At 43.2% G+C, this 20,265-nt stretch overlaps 1 pseudogene; it reads right to left on the bottom strand.

Annotated features, from left to right (window-relative positions):
• Nucleotides 1-11,097: 11,097 nt before the first annotated feature.
• LOC127188260 (transmembrane protein 258-like) lies at nt 11,098-11,336 on the bottom strand (annotated as a pseudogene).
• Between the last annotated feature and the right edge of the window lie 8,929 nt (nt 11,337-20,265).

Below are 20,265 nucleotides of genomic sequence, written 5' to 3'. Positions count from 1 at the left end.
GGGATTAAAGCCGTGCACCACCACCTCCCGGTTTAAAAAAATATTCTTAATGAGCAGAGTGTTTTCTGTAGATTCAGAAGACCACACTTTCAAATATGTTTAGAAGGTTTGGAGTCATCAGTGTTCTTTCAAGTTGACAAAAATTCATTCTAAAATAGTGAGAAGGCAGAGGAATTTGTTCTTGGATCTGAGAAGTCCAAGCTTTGGGTGTGCTTCAGCTGCGAATTTATTTTAAGCCCTCAATGGACATTAAGACTTCATGAACTCGGGCCAGGCAGTGGTGGTGCAGGCCTTTAGTCCCAGCACTTGGGAGGCAGAGGCAGGCGGATCACTGTGAGTTCGAGGCCAACCTGGTCTACAAAGCAAGTGCAAGACAGCCAGGGCTACACAGAGAAACCCTGACTCGAAAACAAAAACAAAACAAAAAAGACTTCATAAACTTGGGCTTGTTCAGAAGATAAAAGGATGTGCCACACTGATTATATGACTTCGATTGTCAAAACCCACATTAAAAAAGCTGGATGTGGTGGTACGCATCTATGATTCCAACATTCCTGAGGCAAGATGGGAGCGGAAGACAGGAGAGTCGCCCAGAAGGCTAGGTTAGCTATCCTGCAGTGTGCGGTGAAACAGAAACAAGAAGAGACCTTACATCAGTGATGTGGAAACAGTCGGCTTCTAAAAAGCTGTCCTCTGACCTTCACACATATTTTATGGTGAACACACACATACACAGAACAAATAAATAAATATTTCATGAGCTCTGATGCATATAGGCATATATATATATATATATATATTCATGCCTATTGCAACAATACTTATAGTAGCCAAAAGCTGAAAACAACCACAGATACATCAACTCATGAATGACTAAACAAATTGTACTGTGAACAAGTTAAACAGTGAAATATTATGTGGCTATAAGAGGAAAAGAATCACTGATTCATGCCACAAAATGAATAAACATCATGCCGTGTGCATGCACGCAGAAGCCAAAGAACAGCCTTGCATGTCAGCCCCAGGAACTCTGCCCACTTCCTTTGAGACACGGTTTCCCATTGCCTTGATATTCACCAATTAGGCAAGGCAGGCTGGCCGGTGAGCTCCCGGGAGACAACTGTTTCAACCTCACTGGTGAGGGGCCACAAGGGCACACCACTATGCCCTACATTTTCATATGGGTGCTGGGAATCGAACTCAGGTCTTCAAGCATGCAGTGAAGCACGCTAATGACTGAACCACCTTTAAGCTACCCGCGGGACAAGTATTGAACAATTTCACTTATTTGAAATATCTAAAATAGGCAAAGCAGCAGAGACAAGACACAGATTTGGAGAAGCTGAGAGAAGAAGGAGGTGATTGAGAAAGGCCTTAATAGACTTTCCTTTTAGAGTGACGAAAACATTTTGAAAGTAGATATAAATGGATATTGCACAACATTGTGAAAGTAATAAACCTCTGGGCACTGAATCATTTATATTAAAATGATTACTTTTATACTGCATAATTCTCACCTCAGTGAAATAAAAAGGAAAAAAACAAACAAACAAACAAACAAAACAAAGTGGGCTGGAGAGATGGCTCAGCGGTTAAGAGCACTAGCTACTCTTCCAGAGGACCCAGGTTCAACTCTGAGCACCCACGTGGCAGCTCATAGCTGCCTATACCTCCAATTCCAAGAGACCCAACACCCTCACACAGACATACATGCAGGCAAAACACTAATGCAGATAAAATGAATTTAAAAATAAAGTAAAAAAACAAAACAAAACAAAACAAAGGAGAATACCCCAAATCAAACAAACAAACAGAATCTTTAAGCAATAAAGTAAAAAAAAAAAAAAACAAAGGAGAATACCCAAAATCAAACAAACAAACAGAATCTTTAAGCAGAAGTCTCTAAAAAGATCTCAGGCTGCTGCAGACAGCAGCTTAAAGCTGTGTCTTCCGCTCTCACTCTCTCTGACCTGTCTCCCTCTATTTCTCCCTACTGCATCCCTTCTTTCCTTGTGTGTGTGTGTGTGTGTGTGTGCGTGCATGCGCGCGTGCATGCGCATGCCTGCGTGCTTCTTTTTAAATTTTGTATTAATTTATTCTGTCTTATATTATATCCTGACTCCAGTATCCCTTCCCTCCTGTCCCGGTCCACGGGGTCTTTAATGGGTACCTGTGGAGGGGGCAAACAAGTGGGGGGACAGGAGACACAAAGAAATGAGGGCAAGTCTGTGTTCTGATCAAGCTCCATTTATTGAAAATTTTCACAGAGTTTTTATAGGCATAGGGGCATGGGTATTTGCGTAAGTGAGGGTTGCTATGGATACTTACCTCTGGAATGCTCCAGCAGGTGTGTCTACCTTTACAGCTGCTATAATCACAGAAGAGGGAGAAATTCCAGAGAGAAAGGGAAGTTGTAAAAGATCTGGTTAGTCAGGAAAAAGTTCCCGGAACTGCTGCTCGCAGGCAGCTGGCCTTTAATCTGATTTTACCAGTAGTCTTACTGGAAAAGCTAGTGTATAGCCAGAAAGGAGTAGCTCTTACTATGAGCTCGGGGGTCTTAGAATGACTGTCCCCCACAATAAACCACAGCAGGTGTCTAACTGCCGAACCACAACAGGGTCAGCTGGTTTCTGGTAAATGACAGACTGCTGGAAAATAGGAGCCTAAAGGTGTAGGCTCTGACAAGATGGCTGAACATTGGCCATATGGCCTACCATCCCCAACACTGTCCCTCCCCCGTCTGTCCTCCACTTCTCCACCCTTCACTCCACCTCTTTCCTTCCCTTTTACTCTGTTGTTTCCCTTCAGAAAAAGGCAGGCCTCCCGAGGGTATCAACCAAACATGGCACATCAAGTTGCAGTATTAGGCACCTCTCCTCTTATTAAGGCTGGACAAGGCAACCCAGTAGTAAAACAAGGGTCCCCAAGGCAGGCAAAAGTGTCAGAAACAGCCCTACTTCCTCTGTTAAGAGTCTTATAAAAACACCAAGCTACACAGCTATAACATATATACAGGAGTCCAAGATCAGCTCAGTTTCAGTGAGATCCTATGAGTCTAGGTTTGTTGATTCTGTGCGTTTTCTTATGGTGTCCTTGACCCCTCTACCACCTGCAATCCTTCCTCTCCCTCTCATCAGGACTCCCCAAACTCTGCCTAATGTTTGGTTGTGTGTTTCTTTTATAGTTTAAGAACATAGGTGTGTGTTGGGGCTCAGAAAACAATATGCCCCAAATATGATATTTTAACACAATTGTCATAGTTTGCTTTCTTTTTTTGTTTGTTTGTTTTTGGTTTTGGTTTTTTTGTTTTTTGCTTTTTCAAGACAGGGTTTCTCTGTGTAGCCTTGACTGTCCTGGACTCGCATTGCAGACCAGAGGAAAAATGGCAGAGTGAGTGAGGGGATTCTTTTGAACCTGTATCTGCAACTTTGGTCTTCCATGGCTCTGTGACTGATGTTGGAAATTGAGACGAAGCAGCAAACACAATATGAGTTATTCTGTGGCTAGACCATTCCCTTTCCAAAATGCTGTCCATATGATAACATTAAGATCAACAGTCTGAACCAGGCTTTCATATAGTAAAGAGGCCATGGGGTGTTTGGCATCCTTATGACAAATTTCACTCAGTCTTCAGCAGGCCTGTTGTCCGGTCTTCAGATAGTGGCTGTAGCAGTGAAACCATTACCAGCCCATGTGCTGGCACTTTGATTTTGGTCTTTTAGACACATGAGAAATAAATTTCCATACTTTAGAGACTCAAGTGGCCACAAGTGTTTGTTACAGTAAAAGAAATAGATAAATAAGTCACAAGCCAGGTGGTAATGGTGCGCACCTTTAATCCCAGCACTCAGGAGGTAGAAGCAAGTGGATCTCTAAGTTTGAGGAAAGATGGACCTCTGGGCGATGGGCCCCTGGACATGCTAGCCTATCTGGATGGTGCTGGTCAAGAGGGGTGACCCGTCTTCACTGAGGGCGAGGCCATTCCCTGTGCAGAGGCTCCTGAGCTGTATGAAGTGGAGGAAGGGAGTGGGCCAGCAGCACGCATTCGCTGCTCAGACACCATGTCAAAGCTGCCTCAAGCTTCCCACCATGATGGAATCTGCATTGAACTGTGAGTTAAAACTATCCCCTTCTTCACATTGCTCTGCTAGAGTGTTTTATCATGGCACCAGGAGAAGTAACCACAGGTGGGACCTGTTGGACGTCAGAGTCCACCCAAGTACAGGCCAAGTGGAGTCCGCTCTGGTGAAGAGTCTGCAGAGACAGTGACCCATGGGCTGTTGGGTTTACACGGGTGTGTCCTATGATAGAACTACTGAAAGGCCTGTGATTATACCTCTACACATGAGGTAGACACGGTTGAACTTTTACTGTGCTTCTGCGTGGGAAACGGTTAGAGACGATCTTGTGCAGTGGTTCTCAGTCTGTGGGTTGACACCCTCACAGGGGTCACATATCAGATATCCTGCATATCATATATTTACGTTATGATTCATAACTGTAGCAAAATTAATTATGAAGTAGCAACAAAATAGTTTTATGGTTGGGGGTCACCACAATATGAGGAACTGTATTAAAGGGTCACGGCATTAGGGAATTTGAAAACCATTGATTCCCTTGCACATACATGCAGGCAAAACACCAATGCACACAAAATAAACTTTTTTAATTAAAAAAAGAAAAAGAAAACTGTTGGTTTTGTGGTATACCAGAATTTTTAGAATTTTTTCCTAAGTGCATAGTCTTCTTTCTAAAATCCAGTTCAAACAGGCACACACATACACACAAAAGGAAAACATAGTGTCTCATCTAACCGAAAAGGCCAAGAGAATGCCTTCAGGCTAAGTGACAGCCAGGCACCCAAATCATGAGTGTAGCACCTTCGTCTGGCCACTTTCATCTGCATGCATTTATCCATTAAATTAACAAATAGTTATTTCAAGAAATTAACCCCGGACTGGAGAGATGGCTCAGAGTTTAAGAGTACTGTCTGTTCTTCCAAAGGTCCTGAGTTCAATTCCAACAACCACATGGAGGCTCACAACCATCTATAATGAGATCTGGTGCCCTCTTCTGGTCTGCAGGTGTACATGAGGACAGAAATAATAATAATAAATAACTAAATCTTTAAAAAAAGAAATTAAGCCCAAGAGATGGTTAATAGAACACTTTTGAGCAACAGAACTCAATTGAAAAGGTGATTTACCTCTGAACAAGCTGTAAGCTAATGTTTTTAAATTTTGCAATACTGAGGATCCAACACAGGGCTTTCCATGCAACTCTATGAATGAGCTATATGCACAGCACTTGTTCAAAATAGATACCAGTAAGAAAACATGTCATGGGCTGGAGAGATGGCTCAGCAGCTAATGGTACAGTCTGCTCTTCCATAGGTTTTGCATTCAATTCCCAGCAACCACGTGGTGACTCACAACTATCTATAATGTGATCTGATGCGCTCTTCTGGACTGTAGGTATACATGCAGGCAGAGCACTGTGTACATAATAATAAATAAACAGGGGCTGGAGAGATGGCTCAGTGGTTAAGATCACTGCCTGCTCTTCCAAAGGACCCGGGTTCAATTCCCAGCACCCACATGGCAGCTCACAACTGTCTGTAACTCCAAGATCTGACACTTTCACATAGATAATGCACATAGATTAAAACTAAATAAAATATTTAAAAACAATAATAACAAATAAACATTAAAAAAAGAAAGAAAACATGTCATGTACTCTATAAAATTTTACCAATAAAATACTACATATAGAGCAATTCTTCCATGCGTTATTTATTGGAGCGGGCCCTTGAATTGACGGCATGGATAAAGAAAGAGGACATGGCAAGGGTTGGGTAGAGAGTATTGCAATGAGAGGTTCATTGCAAACTTGGCCAACCTGCGGTGAGATCAGAAACCGGAATAGCTTTTCAGGCTTCTTCTGGTTCCTTCTCCAGCCACGAGCCATTGTACTGTGTCACTGGTTAGTCACAGGATGTGGTATTCCCATGGCATTTTAGTCTGTTTTACAGTGCTAAAGTAAAATACCAAGGCTGGGGACTTCCCAAGGGCAGCACCTCCAAGCACCTAATACCTGCATCTTAAAAGTTTGCACCTCTCCCTCACGTCACCACACTGGGAACCAGTGTCCCAACACATAATCCTTTCCAGTACAAATTATATGCAAACTAGCTGGACGTGGTGGTGCGTCCCTTTAATCCCAGCACTTGGGAGGCTGAGGCAGGTAGATCCCTGTGAGTTCAAGGCCAGGCTGGTCTACAAAGAGAGTCTAAGACAGCCAAGGCTACACAGAGAAACCATGTCTCAAAAAAAAAAAACAAAACAAAAATATGTTTTTAAATATAAATTATATGCAAGCCACAGCATGGGTTGACCTCTGACCTCATCCTCAGATGACACATCCCTATAGCAGAGTCAGTCTTCGATGCACACATGACTCCACAGTAAAGTTTCAGAGCTTCAGGTCTCCATGTGTCATTTCAAAGTCTGTGAAGGAATTGAAAGCCAACAGTGAGAGCAGAGAGCAAGATCATGATGGCTACAGGAAGGTCACAGAGGGACAGATTAGAGGTATCAAAAATGGCGTCATCCCCTTTACACTTTCACTAAAGGCTGGTCTTTCTGTAAACAGCTCTCTAAAGAGTAGGCCCCAGGGGGGCTTGGAGAGATGGCTCAGTGGTTAAGAGCACTGACTGCTCTTCCAGAGGTCCTGAGTTCAAATCCCAGCAACCACATGGTGGCTCACAACCATCTATAATGAGATCTGAGGCTCTCCTCTGGCTGCAGGTGTACATATAGGCAGAGCACTGTATACATAATAATAAATAAATAAATCTTAAAAAAAAAGTAGGCCCCAGCTCTTCAAACCTAATGCCATCTATTCAGTCAACCCTCCCTGACTAGTGTGTTCCATCAAGTTTCACCCACTTGTGAGGATGTTTTCTTTTTCTTGTACTTTGGAAGTTGATTCTCCTCCTCTTCTTTTTCTTTTATTACAGAGCTTGGTGTTTATGAAAAGGCCTTTAGGAATTAATTCAAGAGCAATGTAATTTAAAGACCTCAGAGCCAAAAGACATTGGAAGAAAATGTTTCAGGTCTTCGAAGCACAGATCGCAGCCAATGCCTTGGACTCTTGAGGTTTTCTGGGCAGGAAGTGCCTGCCATACTGCAATGAGACTTTTCTTCTCTCTCCTTTCTTTGTCTCCAGTCTTCCATTGCTCAACTATTGAAGTGGAGATTTAATCTTTGATCTCCAAAACTACAATTTATCTCCAAAAATTTGGAGAAAGGAAAAAACAAAGAGAAAAACAGCAGACAGGAGAAATTACACATTTGTACCCTGGAAGGACTGTGGGGTTCCGAGCCAAGAGGCTTTGGTTTCTAGTCTCAACTGTGCCACTGAAAGTATCTGTGAGACTGAATAAGGAATTGACATTTTCTTGGCCCCTGCTATCAAAGGATGAAGTCTGGCACGTGTCTTTCCCCCATTGGCCCTCCTTCCACCTTTTTCTTGTTTTAAAACTACGAATCAGCGTTTCCCCTGGTTCTGCAGCACCACGTGAGACCAGGTGTGCCCTGTCCCTGGGGGTAAATGGGGGGGGGGGGAGTGGTAAATTCAAGCAAACAGAATGATTGTCCTTTTTTTTTTTTTTTTTTTTTTAAAGAGACAGGGTTTCTCTGTGTAGCCTTGGCTGTCGTGGACTTGCATCATAGACCAGGCTGGCCTCGAACTCACAGGGATCCTCCAGTCTCTGCCTCCCGAGTGCTGGGATTAAAGGTGTGAGCCACCACCGCCTGGCCAGAATGACTATCTTGTGTATGCTTTAAGACAGGGTCTCACATTGCCAAGGTTAATTTTGAAACCCTGCTCCTACTCCTTTCTCCTCCTGAGTGCTGAGAATATATCCAAGTGACTTTCTGGTGACTTAAAAGTAATGCAGTTTTCCATCTTCTTAGAATTCCAGGTCACTACCCCTTCTTGTGAGGGAGTCATTGCAAGAACTTTTTTATTTTTTTTATTTATGTACAAGTGTTTTATGTGCATATATGGTACATGCCAGAAGAGGGCATCAGATCTCATTATAGATGGTTGTGACTACCATGTGATTGCTGGGAATTGAACTCAGGACCTCTGGAAGAGCAGATTGTGCTCTTAACCACTGAGCCATCTCTCCAGCCACTCATCTCCTTCTTTTAATACCAACACTCTGTGATTCTCATGATTGTAACACATTCATAGGTCATGTTGAAGTCAACGTGTACTTCCACACAGAGAAACTCATAAGCCTCCCAAATGTCACAAGGCCTACTGAAGCAGGCTGTCAGGTGCTAACCAATTTACCATTTTGCTGCTTGAGATTTAGCTCTGTAACACAACGAGGTTTTTCCAGTTGCAAATTCTTCCTGTAATTCAACTCAAAACAGACCCAGTCAAAAACACAAGTTGGGGGCTAGAAGTGTAGTTAGTAGCATGTGTGAGCCTGTGCTTGATGCCCAGCATCACGTAAGGCATGGTATGGAAGCAGACACCTATAGTCACAGCACTAGGGAGGTGGAGGCGGAAGAGTTGCCAGAAGTATGAGGTCATCCTTGGCTATTTAAGTTCGGAACCAACCTGGCACATATGAAAGACTGTTCCTTTTTTTTTTTTTTTTTTTTTTTTTTTTTTTTTTTTTTTGATTTTTCGAGACAGGGTTTCTCCATGTAGCCTTGGCTGTCCTGAACTCACTTTGTAGATCTGCCCGACTCTGCCTCCCAAGTGCTGGGATTAAAGGTGTGATCCATAACGCCCAGCTATGAAAGCCTGTTTCAACAGCCAAACCAAAGAAAACAAACTCCCAAGAAAAATTAGGAAATTGCAGTGTCTCAAGGATGCCTCGTCAAGTTCCAGTTGACAAGGATCTCAAATCATGAAATTCACGCCTTTGCTCTATATCTAGCCTGCCACTCTTTTTTGTTTGTTTGTTTGATTTGTTTTGTTTTGTTTTTTCGAGACAAGGTTTCTCTGTGTATCCTCAGCTGGCCTGGCCTCACTTTGTAGACCAGGCTGGCCTCAAACTCACAGTGATCCACCTGCCTCTGCCTCCTCCTGAGTGCTGGAACTAAAGGTGTGCACCACCGTGCCCGGCTAGCCTGCCACTCATTTTGGTGTGGACTTACTATTTACAAAATCAAATGTTTGTTGAACACCTGCAATACATTTTAAAAAAATCATTATTGGCTTTATTATTCTATATTTGTGCAATACTTAATTTAATAAAATAGAATGTGTTCCTACCTCCCATGTTTTGTTTTATGTACATGAAGAATAGTGAACAACTTAGAGGTGAGTGCTCCCACTAGATTGACTGAGTTTGAGACAGCGTTTCACTGTATCGTTCTGATAAATAAACCAGTTTGGACTTAAACTCACAGAGATCTTCCTGCCTTTGTCTTCTGAGTGCTAGCGCTAAAGGTGTGTGCTACCACACCCAATCACTGAAGCCTTCTTCTTCTTCTTCTTCTTCTTCTTCTTCTTCTTCTTCTTCTTCTTCTTCTTCTTCTTCCTCTTCCTCCTCCTCCTCCTCTTCTTCCTCTTCCTCTTCTTCTTCTTCTTCCTCTTCTTCCTCTTCCTCCTCTTCCTCTTCTTCTTCTTCTTCTTCTTCTTCTTCTTCTTCTTCTTCTTCTTCTTCTTCTTCTTTTACTTTTTTTGTTTTTCAAGACAGAGTTTCTCTGTGTAGGCTTGCTGTCCTGGAACTCACTCTGTAGACCAAGCTAGCCTCGAACTCAGTGATCCACCTGCCTCTGCCTCCCAAGTTCTGGGATTAAAAGCATGTGCCACCACACCTGGCTTGTCAAACATTTTTTAATTTAAAAAAAAAAAAAAAAACGTTTCACAAAATAACTGGCTCCAAATAGTCAACCCATAGATGTCAAAGTCATGAAAAACTAACAATTAAGTTACTGCCCAAAATAAAACAAGGCTGAAGAGATATTATAAATTAAAGCAACATATGGTTCCTATGGATAAGACAGAGGAGTATGATCACTGATATGTAGCCTACTCTGAGAGTTCTTTCTGTTACTGTGATAAATAAATACCATGACCAAAAGCAACTTAGGAGAGAAAGGGGATTATTTGACTCATATCAGGTCACAACTACTGACAGACCAAGGAAAGAACTCAAGCAGAAACCATGAAGGAATGCTGCTTACTGGCTCCTTCCAGCTTTCCCAGCTACATTTCTCTCATATCTCAGACCCACTTGCCTAGGGATGATGCTGCCCACAGTGGGCTGGGCCCTCCCACACCAATCATCAATCAAGACTATACCTTACAGATGCCAGTTTTGATCTGAGCAACTTCCAATTAAGGGTCTCTATTCCCAGGTGACCCTAGGTTCTATCAAGTTAACAACAAAAACTTACCAGCTCAGCCATGTAAGTTGTAACCTTTGAGAAGACAAGTAAAAAATATAAAGGCACATTGTACTAGCTGGTCTTGTGTCATCTTGACACAAGCCAGAGTCATCAGAGAGATAAGAGTCTCAGTTGAGGAAATGCCTCCGTAAGATCCAGCGCTAAGACACTTTCTGAATTAGTCATCAATTCCAGGAGGGCCCAGCCCACTGGGCATGGGCCTATCCCTGGGCTGATGGTCCTGGGTTCTATAAGATGGTAGGCAGGGCAAGTCTTATGAAGCAAGCCAGTAAGCAACACCCCTCCACAGCCTCTGCATCAGCTCCTACCTTCAGGTTCCTGCCCTGTTTGAGTTCCTGTCCTGACTTCCTTTGGCGATGAGCAGCAATGAGGAAGTATACATTGAGTAAACCCTTTCCTCCCCAACTTTTGCCTTTGGTTAATAGTGTTCTGTTGCAGCAATAGAAACATTAACTACAACATATGTGGATACTGTTTTTATAATTTGGAGTTTATATCAAAGTGTAAAAAAAAATTTTTTTTTCAGAACAGATAGGGGGCAGACTTGTCATACATCTGCCTTTATTGGAAACAGCAGGTGCACAAGTGTAGCAATGGTAAAAAATTAATTTACAAAAGCAGGGACTTTGTGAGCTTCCTGGTAGGTATCCTTGGGGACTCAGACATGGATGCGACCCCAGAGCAGGAGGAACAGGACTCCAAAGCCCATGAAGAATGAGGCCACCAAGGAGACGAGGAGCTCTTTGTAGATGCCACATGTGTCCGTGGTGGAGGTGACCACGTGAACAAAGAACCAGGCGTAAAGAACACGCCGATGGCCAGAAGCACCACAGTCAGGAGTGGGAAGACAGCAGGGGTCATGGGGCTAGTTTACCTACTCATGGCCTCAAACTCCATTTTGCCCCACACTGGATAAACCACCAGTCGGCCACTGGAAGACCAAAGTGTTAAAATTTTTAATCTGCATATTTTAACATTTATTTTTAATTATGGCCATAAGGGAGAGGTGCACATATGTGAGTATGGGTGCCCATACAGCTCAGAAGAGGGCGTTAGATCCCCTGGAACTGGATGGAACTAGATTTTCTAGATGAGCAGCAAGTGCTCTTAACTAGACCCTAAAATAAAGGCTTTTAATTTTAAAAAATCAAATACATATTTGAAGCAGCTCTATGCTAGTATATTGATTAGAATTTCACTTGTCATCTTATTTTATGAGTACAAGAAGGGTGTGGGTCTCCAAAACTTTCCTGGAAATCCATTCATTTGCAAGACTCAGAACTCACAGGTCTGTCCTGGATGACACTAGACCACAGCCAGGTCTGTTTCTTCCATGATGTCTTATTAAGTGTATCTGACCTGGTCTCAGAAGGATGAAAAAAAAAGTTTTGCTTTGAGAATAAAACATATGTCAGTCCAGAAATGTAAAAGCAGGCAGTTGTTCACAAGACGTTGGTCTCAGATTGGAGAGCAAAAGGATTTAACAGGGGAATGCAGAAAAGACTCATCTGAAAGGCTTGTCTTGGCTCCCATGAGTGGACTGTGAACCAGCTCCCAGGCTGGGGAGCCTGGAAAACAGATTTTTGTGGAAAAGGATGATTCACTCACCAATAATAATAATGATAAATACTGCTGACAAGGAACTGGTAATTAGCAAATGGAAAATAAATTCAAGCCACATAGCCTAAGTCCTTTAGAAATAAGGTCAGAACACACTCTCTTTAAAAACTGGGTGTTAGCTGGGTGTGGTGGCACATGCCTTTAATCCTAGCACTCAGGAGGCAGGGGCAGGTGGATCGCTCTGAGTTCGAGGCCAGCCTGGTCTACAAAGTGAGTCCAGGACAGCCAAGGCTAGACAGTGGGATCCATGGTGTGTGTGTGTACGTGTGTGTGTACTAGTGTGTGTGATATGAGATATGTGTTCGCTCTTTTAGAGGAAATCTAATTACCCCTTGCTGGATTCACATGATGATTGCTATGAAATATATCAGAAGAACACCTCACAGCATTTTCGTTTCCCTAAGTATAAAAAGTCATTTTAAGTTTTATTTTGTAGGATCATCAACTATGATTCTGAATCATACTCTGTAATTGGAAAAGGCTAGGAACAAATTCTGGGAAGTGAGCTCGATCAAAAGTATGAATTTGGAAACTTGTTTGGAGATTTCAAATCCCAAAATGAGACCCGGACAGGGCTTGAGATCCTTTCTCTCCAGACATGTGCCAAGAGAAGGATTAAAGTTCCGTGTACTTTGTGCTCACATCTATTTGTTCTTTTAATTTAATTTTTCTTTATTCACTTTTTATTATTTTGATCACATTTTCCCCTTCCCCAACTCCTCCCAGATCCTCCCCATTTCCCCCTGCATCCAATTTTATGTTTTTTTTCTCTTCCTCCCTCTCTCAGTACAAACCAACCAACCAACTAACCAAAACAAATAAGAAACAAAATTATAAATAACAAAAATCCTCACCAAAACACAAAACCAAAAATCAAAACAATCAGGCTAAAGGTAAGGGAACAGGTAAGGGGAGAAATGCCCAAACAAATCAAAATGAAACAAAAAGTCCACAAAAAATGCCATTGAGTTCTTTTTGTGTTGGTCAACTACTCCTGGGCATGGGCCTGTTCTGGAATGTGGTTGATATAGCCAGTGACAGTCCATTGGAGAAAACTGATTTTCCCTTTGCTGGTGGGTATCAGTTGCAAATAGCTTCTTGGTTAGCAGTGGAACCCCATGTCTACTTCCTCCTCTCAGTTCTGGGACCTAATCTGGTTTGAACCTGTGCAATCCTTGTGCACACTGCCACACTCTCTGTAAGTTCATATGTGCATTGCTCTTGCTGGGTCTGGAAGACACTGTTTCCTTGTAGTCAGCCATCGCTGCTAGCTCTCACAATCTTCCATATAGATACCTGAGCCTTGAGGGGAGGGATTAGATGGAGACACCTCACTTGGGTCTAAGGGATCCAATATCTCACGTGCTTTATACACCGTCCAGCTGTGGGTCTCTGTGTTAGTTCCCATGTACTGCAAGAAGAAGCTTCTCGGCTGAGGGCCGAGCAAGGCACTGATCTTTGGGTATGACAGTATGTTTTTTAGGAGTCTTTATTGTTATGTTTCCTTAGCAGAATAATAAATAGTACTAGGGTTTCATCTTAGACCCATGCTAAGTAATCCCAGGTTCTTGACCATTTTAGTGCTGCTAAGTTTGAGCACCATCTCATGGAGTGGAACTTAAATCCAAAGGGAAGTGGGTTGGTTTCCTCCATAGACAGAATATCTCACGGGCAGGCTGCTGTTGTCGGTCACGGGGAATGCTTGCAGCTGGGTGATATTAATGATAACCTGTCTCCTCTGGGAACATTCCTGATCATCACGTGGCTACTGGAACCCATGGTAGAAGAAGAGAACATAGTCCCAAGAGTTGTCCTTTGACCTCTGTAGGTGTGTCATGGTGTGCAATACATGAACACACATGTGCGTGCGCGTGCGCACACACACACACACACATACTATAATAAAAAATAAAGTTAAAAAAATGTTATGAGGGTTGGAGAGTTGGCTCAGTGGCTAAGAGCACTGTCTGCTCTTCCAAAGGCCCTGGGTTCAATTCCCAGCACCCACATGGCAGCTCACAACTGTCTGAAACTCCAAGATCTGACACCCTCACACCAATGCACATAAATTAAAAAGTTAAATAAAAAAAAAAATGTTATGAGGCAGTGTGATGGCTCAGTGGGTTGAAGTGCTTCCCGTACAAGCCTGATGACCAGAACTGCAGGAGAGAACTGACTTCTGGAAGTTGTGCTCTGTTGGAGGAAGGTCCAGGTGTGTTTTCAAATGCTGATTTCAGTGCCTTGAGATCTGGTTACCCCCTTGTCACGAGTATTGTTGTGAATGTTGAACTATCTCCTGTAACCGTGTGATGATAAGGAATGTTCCCCAGTTATCCTTGATTGGCTAAATAAAGATGCCGAAGCCTATGACTGGGTACAAGAGAAGTAGAAGGAGTTTTAGGTTCCTGGCATTAGGCTTGAGAGAGGAGAGGAGGGAGGGAGAAAGGGCAGAGCAGAAGAAGGAGAGAGGAGCCACCCTGAGGGTGTAAGGACAGACTGATGGAGCAGAGGCTGTCCTGGAGTCATCAGATTAGCAAGTGATTGGCTCTTATGTCAGTTGTAAAGGTACTAGGATTAGAGTAGCTCAGAATCAATCCAGCACAGGGCTTACAGTTTAATAACAAATCATAGTCTCTCTGTGTCAGTTATTGGTGAACTGGCTGGTTAAAGAAAACTGCTAGCTGGGCGTGGTGGCGCACACCTTTAATCCCAGCACTCAGGTGGCAGAGGCAGGCTGATCACTGTGAGTTCGAGGCCAACATGGTCTACAAAGTGAGTCCAGGACAGCCAAGGCTACATAGAGAAATCCTGTCTTGAAAAACCAAAAGAAAGAAAACTGTTGACAGGCTGGAGAGATGGCTCAGAGGTTCAGAAAACTGGCTGCTCCTCCAGAGGTCCTCAGTTCAATTCCCAGCAACCACATGGTGGTTTACAACCATCAATAATGAGATCTGGTGCCCTCTTCTGATCTGCAGGCATACATACAGGCAGAATATTGTATACTAAATAAATAGATAAATCTTTTTAAAAAAAAAACAGAAAGAAAGAAAAGAAAATCGTTGCCGATTTGTTTGTTTGTTTGTTTTGTTTTTGAGACAGGGTTTCTCTGTGTAGTCTTGGCTGTCCTGGACTCAGTTTGTAGACCAGGCTGGCCTCAAACTCAAAGTGATCCATCTGCATCTGCCTCCCAAGTGCTAGGATTAAAGGAGTGCATCGCCACACCTGGCTTTGTTTTCTTTTTTTAATTGCATTATTTAATATAGAAAGAATAATTTCTCTTTTTAAAAATAATTTTATTATTATGTATACAGTGCTCTGCCTGTATATACATCTGCAGGCCCTAATTAAATTTCTACAACAGTGCTCTGACCTCCACACATACTTCATGGCACATGTACCCACCCTCATATACATACATACATACATACATACAGACAGACAGACAGACAGACACAGACACACACATACACACACACACACACACACACACAATCTTTAGAAAAAGTAGTCTTCCTCATTTGAATTTTTCTGGATTTAAAGTTTCTCCACTGTCTCTGAGTAAAACAAGATAGGTCTCTAGTTTGGGATGGAAGGGGCATGCCAGATCATCCTAGCGGCAATTAAAACCTCAACAAGAGCCCCTTTCCCATCCATCCCAGAGTATATACGATGTGTGTCATTCTGGATCTGGGTTACCTCACTCAGGATGATCTTTTCTAGTTCCACCCATTTTCCTGCAAATTTCATGATTTCTTTGTTTTTAATAGTTCAGCAGTGTTCTATTGTGTAAATGTACCACAGTTTCTTCATCCACTTTTTGATTGAGGGACATCTAGGTTGTTTCCAGATTCTGGCTAGTATGAATAAAGCTGCTATGAACATAGTTGAGCAAGTGTCCTTGTTGTGTGGTGCAACACCTTTTGGGTATATCTCCAGGAGTGGTGTAGCTGGGTAGTGAGGTAGAGCTATTCCCAATTTTCTGAGAAAGCACACCAGATTGATTTCCAAAGTGGTTGTCCAAGTTTGCGCTCCCACCAGCAATGAAAGAGTGGTCCCCTTTCTCCACATCTTCGCCAGCTTGTGCTGTCACATGAGATTTTGATCTTAGCCATTCTGAGAGGTGTAAGAGTTTTTTGATTTGTATTTCCCTTGTTGTCTTTTTGTTGTTGTTGTTTTATTATTATTTTTTTCTGAGACAGGGTTTCTCTGTGTAGCCTTGGTTGTCCTGGACTGGCTTTGTAGACCAGGCTGGCCTCGAACTCACAAAGATTTACCTGCCTCTGCCTCCCGAGCGCTGGGATTAAAGGCGTGCGCCATCACCCCCAGCATGTTGTTTTTTCTTAGTCACCACTTATTTCTTAGCTCCAGCTAACTGCTATCAAAGGTTTCACTTCAATGATGCTAGTCTCTTCTGCCCCAGCTGACAATAATGACAATCTTAATTCAAAATTCAAAATACCAAGTGGTAGCTGGGCGTGGTTGCTCACGCCTTTAATCCTAACACTCGGGAGGCAGAGGCAGGAGGATCGCTGTGAGTTCAAGGCCAGCCTGGTCTACAAAGTGAGTCCAGGACAGCCAAGGCTACACAGAGAAACCCTGTCTTGAAAACTAAAAAACAAACAAACAAACAAACAAAAAACCAAAATACCAAGTGGGGCTGGTAGAATTTGAATTTTCCTCTGAAACCTCACAAGTCAGGCCTCCATCTTCTGTACTGCTCTCAACATTCTTACCTTCCAAGCTCCTACAGAACATCCTACTGAGCTCTCAACAGTCAATGGCTTTTCTAGCACAAAGTACCAAAGTCCTTCTACAATCCTCCCCAAAATATGTCAGGTCTGTCACAGCAGTACTCCGCTAAGTTGGTACCAACATTTCTTAGTTAGGGTTACTATTGCTGTGAAAAAACACCATGACCAACAGCAAGTTCGGGAGGAAAAGGTTTATTCAGCTTATGCTTCCACATGGCTGTTTATCACCAAAGGAAGTTAAGACAGGAACTCAAGCAGGGTAGGAATCTGGAGGCAGGAGCTGATGCAGAGGCCATGGAGGGGTCCTGCTTCCTTTACTTGTTTCACATCGCTTGCTTAGCCTGCCTTCTTATAGAACCTGGGACCACCAGCCAAGAGATGGCACCACCCACAAGGGCTGGACCCTCCCCCATGGATCATCAATTAAAAAAAAAATGTCTTGTAGCCAGATCTGATGGAGGCATTTTCTCAACTTAGGCTCCTTCTTCTATGATGGCTCTAACTTGTGCCAAGTTGTCATAAAACCAGCCAGTGTACCTATTTGTCCTTGGTCATGGACTTCAGTGACTTTATTTTGCTGCATGTCGCATTCAGCATGTGCTGTTCTACCACAGGCCCAAAAGCAGCAGGCTAACCAGTCATGGGATGAAACCTCTGAACTGGAAGCCAAAACATTTTATTTTTAGCAGCTGATTATTTTGCATATTTATCATGGTGGTTAAAGTCTGAATAAATTAGCTGTATTATAACATACCCATACGTCCTGGGGATCCAGACAGAGAAATCCTTGGGAGGTTATTATTCTGTATACTACACAGGGCATCTGAATCAGAACAGGTTTTGTTTACTTTTTTAAGAAATGAGTTCTAAGACTCACATGGTATACACTCACTTATAATTGGGCACTAGCCAAAAAGGCATGTCCCATGAAAGTCTTCACTTTCCAGGAGATTGGGATAGATGTGAGGACATCCTACTGTGACTCTAGGTAAGAGAAATATAGGAGATGGGGAAATAGAAGGATCCAGAGAGTCCTAGAAACCTACAAGAAGAACATTGTGAAGGGAGGATTGGGGCCCAAGGTGGTCTGCGGAAACTATTGCACTGACCAAGGACAATACAAGTAGTAAACAGCGAACCCTTACTCTGATCTAACCAATGGACAGGACATTCTCCACAGTTATGTGGAAAGCGGAGACTGACTCTGACATGAACTCTGGTGCACCATATTTGACCACTTCCCCTTGGTGGGGAATCCTGGTGACACTCAGAGAAAGAATAAGCAGGCTGCCAAGATGAGACTTGATAGCCTATGACCATATAGTGGGGGAGGAGGTCCCCCTCAGTCATAGACCTAGAGGAGGGGAATAGGGTGAAAGCAGGAGGGAGGGAGGAATGGGAGGATACAAGTGATGAGATAACAATTGAGTTGTAATCTGAATAAATTAATTAAATAAAAAATGAATTTAAAAAAGGAAAATGAGTTTAGGGCTGGAGAGATGGTTCAATGGTTAAGAGCACTGTCTGCTCTTCCAGAGGTCCTGAGTTCAATTCCCAGAAATCATATGATGGCTCACAGCCATCCATAATGTGATCTAATGCCCTCTTCTGTTAGACAGCATACATCCAGGCAGGGCACTGTATGAATAATAAATAGATAAATCTTTAAAAAAAAGAAAAAAAGAGTTCTAAAAAAGGGGGGCTCCTTTTATTTTTGTTTCTTACTAGCAATTCATAGTGTTGTTCACCCAGGGATGTAGAGGCAAGAAAAATCTACTGTTTCCTTATTTTCCAGCTTCCAGAGCACTGCCTAGCGATGTCTAGATGAACCCTGAAAGGCACACTGGCCGTTGGAAATGCTTTCCTTTAGCTTCCCAAATTGACCTCAGCGGAAGACAACACGGGCCTTGAGTTAAGAACTCTGCCATTTCTCTCGTCTGGAGATCTGGGTTCCTCTAGCACACAGTAGGCCTTCAAAAGTGCTTATTCATTAGGAGATTAGGTTTTGCATCCGCCAGATGAGCAGCTTAAAGTGGATGAAGATGGGCTCAGCTCCTGCATGACAAGAGCCAAGTCCTGAGCTGAGTACTGTGAACAGATAGATGCTAAGGAAAGGCTTCTAAGGGACTCAGATGAGGGAGAAATACTGGGAAGAGGAGAATACAGGCAAGGGAACAGTTTCAGGCCATGTCCCCGTACAGACCAAACCAGCGCCATCTTGTGTTCAGGGCCTGAGAACTTGAGCCCCACAGAGTTTCCAGGTAGAGCCACAAATGTACAGCAAGCAACCATTCCTAGGAGCTTGCACCTTGAGCCAACCAATCAGAGCTACAGGTCACAGTGACCAGAGCAAACAAAAAAAATTCCCTCCTGCTGTTTGGCCCTGGTCCCCCGGCCAACCAGCTTAAAGGGCAACTTTCCTGAACCCCTCTAACCTATCCTGTAACTGCAAGGCTTGGAAACCCCCTACCTGCAGATTTTCCCTTTAAAAACTGTTTCCCCAGCACTAGGGGCTGCCATCTTCCCTCCTCACAAGGGGCCTGGGGGTCCAGGCTCTGAGCTTGACTAATAAACAAGACCCCGTGTGATTTGTATCCAGCTGATTCCTGGTGGTCTTTGAAGGTGTCACAACTTAGACATTACACCTCAACCTCTGCAGGATCCCATAAGGGCTCTGTGGATTCCAGCATTAAAAAAAAATGCTAAGCATTAACTGCCAAATTTAAAGAGAAACATCACCCTGAACAGCAAGAGCACAAAAATTCCATACTTAGACACACTTTTTTTTTTTTTTGGATTTTCGAGATAGGGTCTCTCTGTGTAGCTTTGGCTGTCCTGGACTCCCTTTGTAAACCAGGCTGGCCTCGAACTCACAGCAATCCACCTGCCTCTGCCTCCTGAGTGCTGGGATTAAAGGCATGTGCCACTGAAAGAAAAAAAAAATTTTTTTTTTTTTTTTTGGTTTTTCGAGACAGGGTTTCTCTGTGTAGCCTTGGCCATCCTGGACTCACTTTGTAGACCAGGCTGGCCTTGAACTCACAGTGATCCGCCTGCCTCTGCCTCCCAAGTGCTGGGATAATTAGCATTAAAACAACCAGAACAGCAGAGCTCTCAGCTCTCTGACTCATTAAGAGTGCAGGTCAGCAGGTATGCTAGCCCAAGGTCCCAGATGATAAGTCACAAAGAATGCAGAGCTAGGAGACAAAGGCCTACTGAGTGTTCCAGGGACCGGCTGGCCGTAAAAGATAGGGAGGATACACAAGGACAAATTTCTGAGAGAAATAGGTACCGGACATGATCGAGTAAGTAATGAGCCAAGACCCCTCATCCAATCTTATGGTGTTTGCCTAATTCCCCCTTGAGGCCCGCACACAACGTTCCTGGTTTGAGTTTAACTAGACGTTTTGTTAGCTCAGATAAACATCCGCCCTCAGGTTCAGAGAGAAATAGGAACC

The sequence above is a fragment of the Acomys russatus genome, chromosome 4, assembly GCF_903995435.1.
Source record: "Acomys russatus chromosome 4, mAcoRus1.1, whole genome shotgun sequence".
Lineage (NCBI taxonomy): Eukaryota > Metazoa > Chordata > Mammalia > Rodentia > Muridae > Acomys > Acomys russatus.
This window is presented reverse-complemented; position numbering and strand designations above follow the sequence as displayed.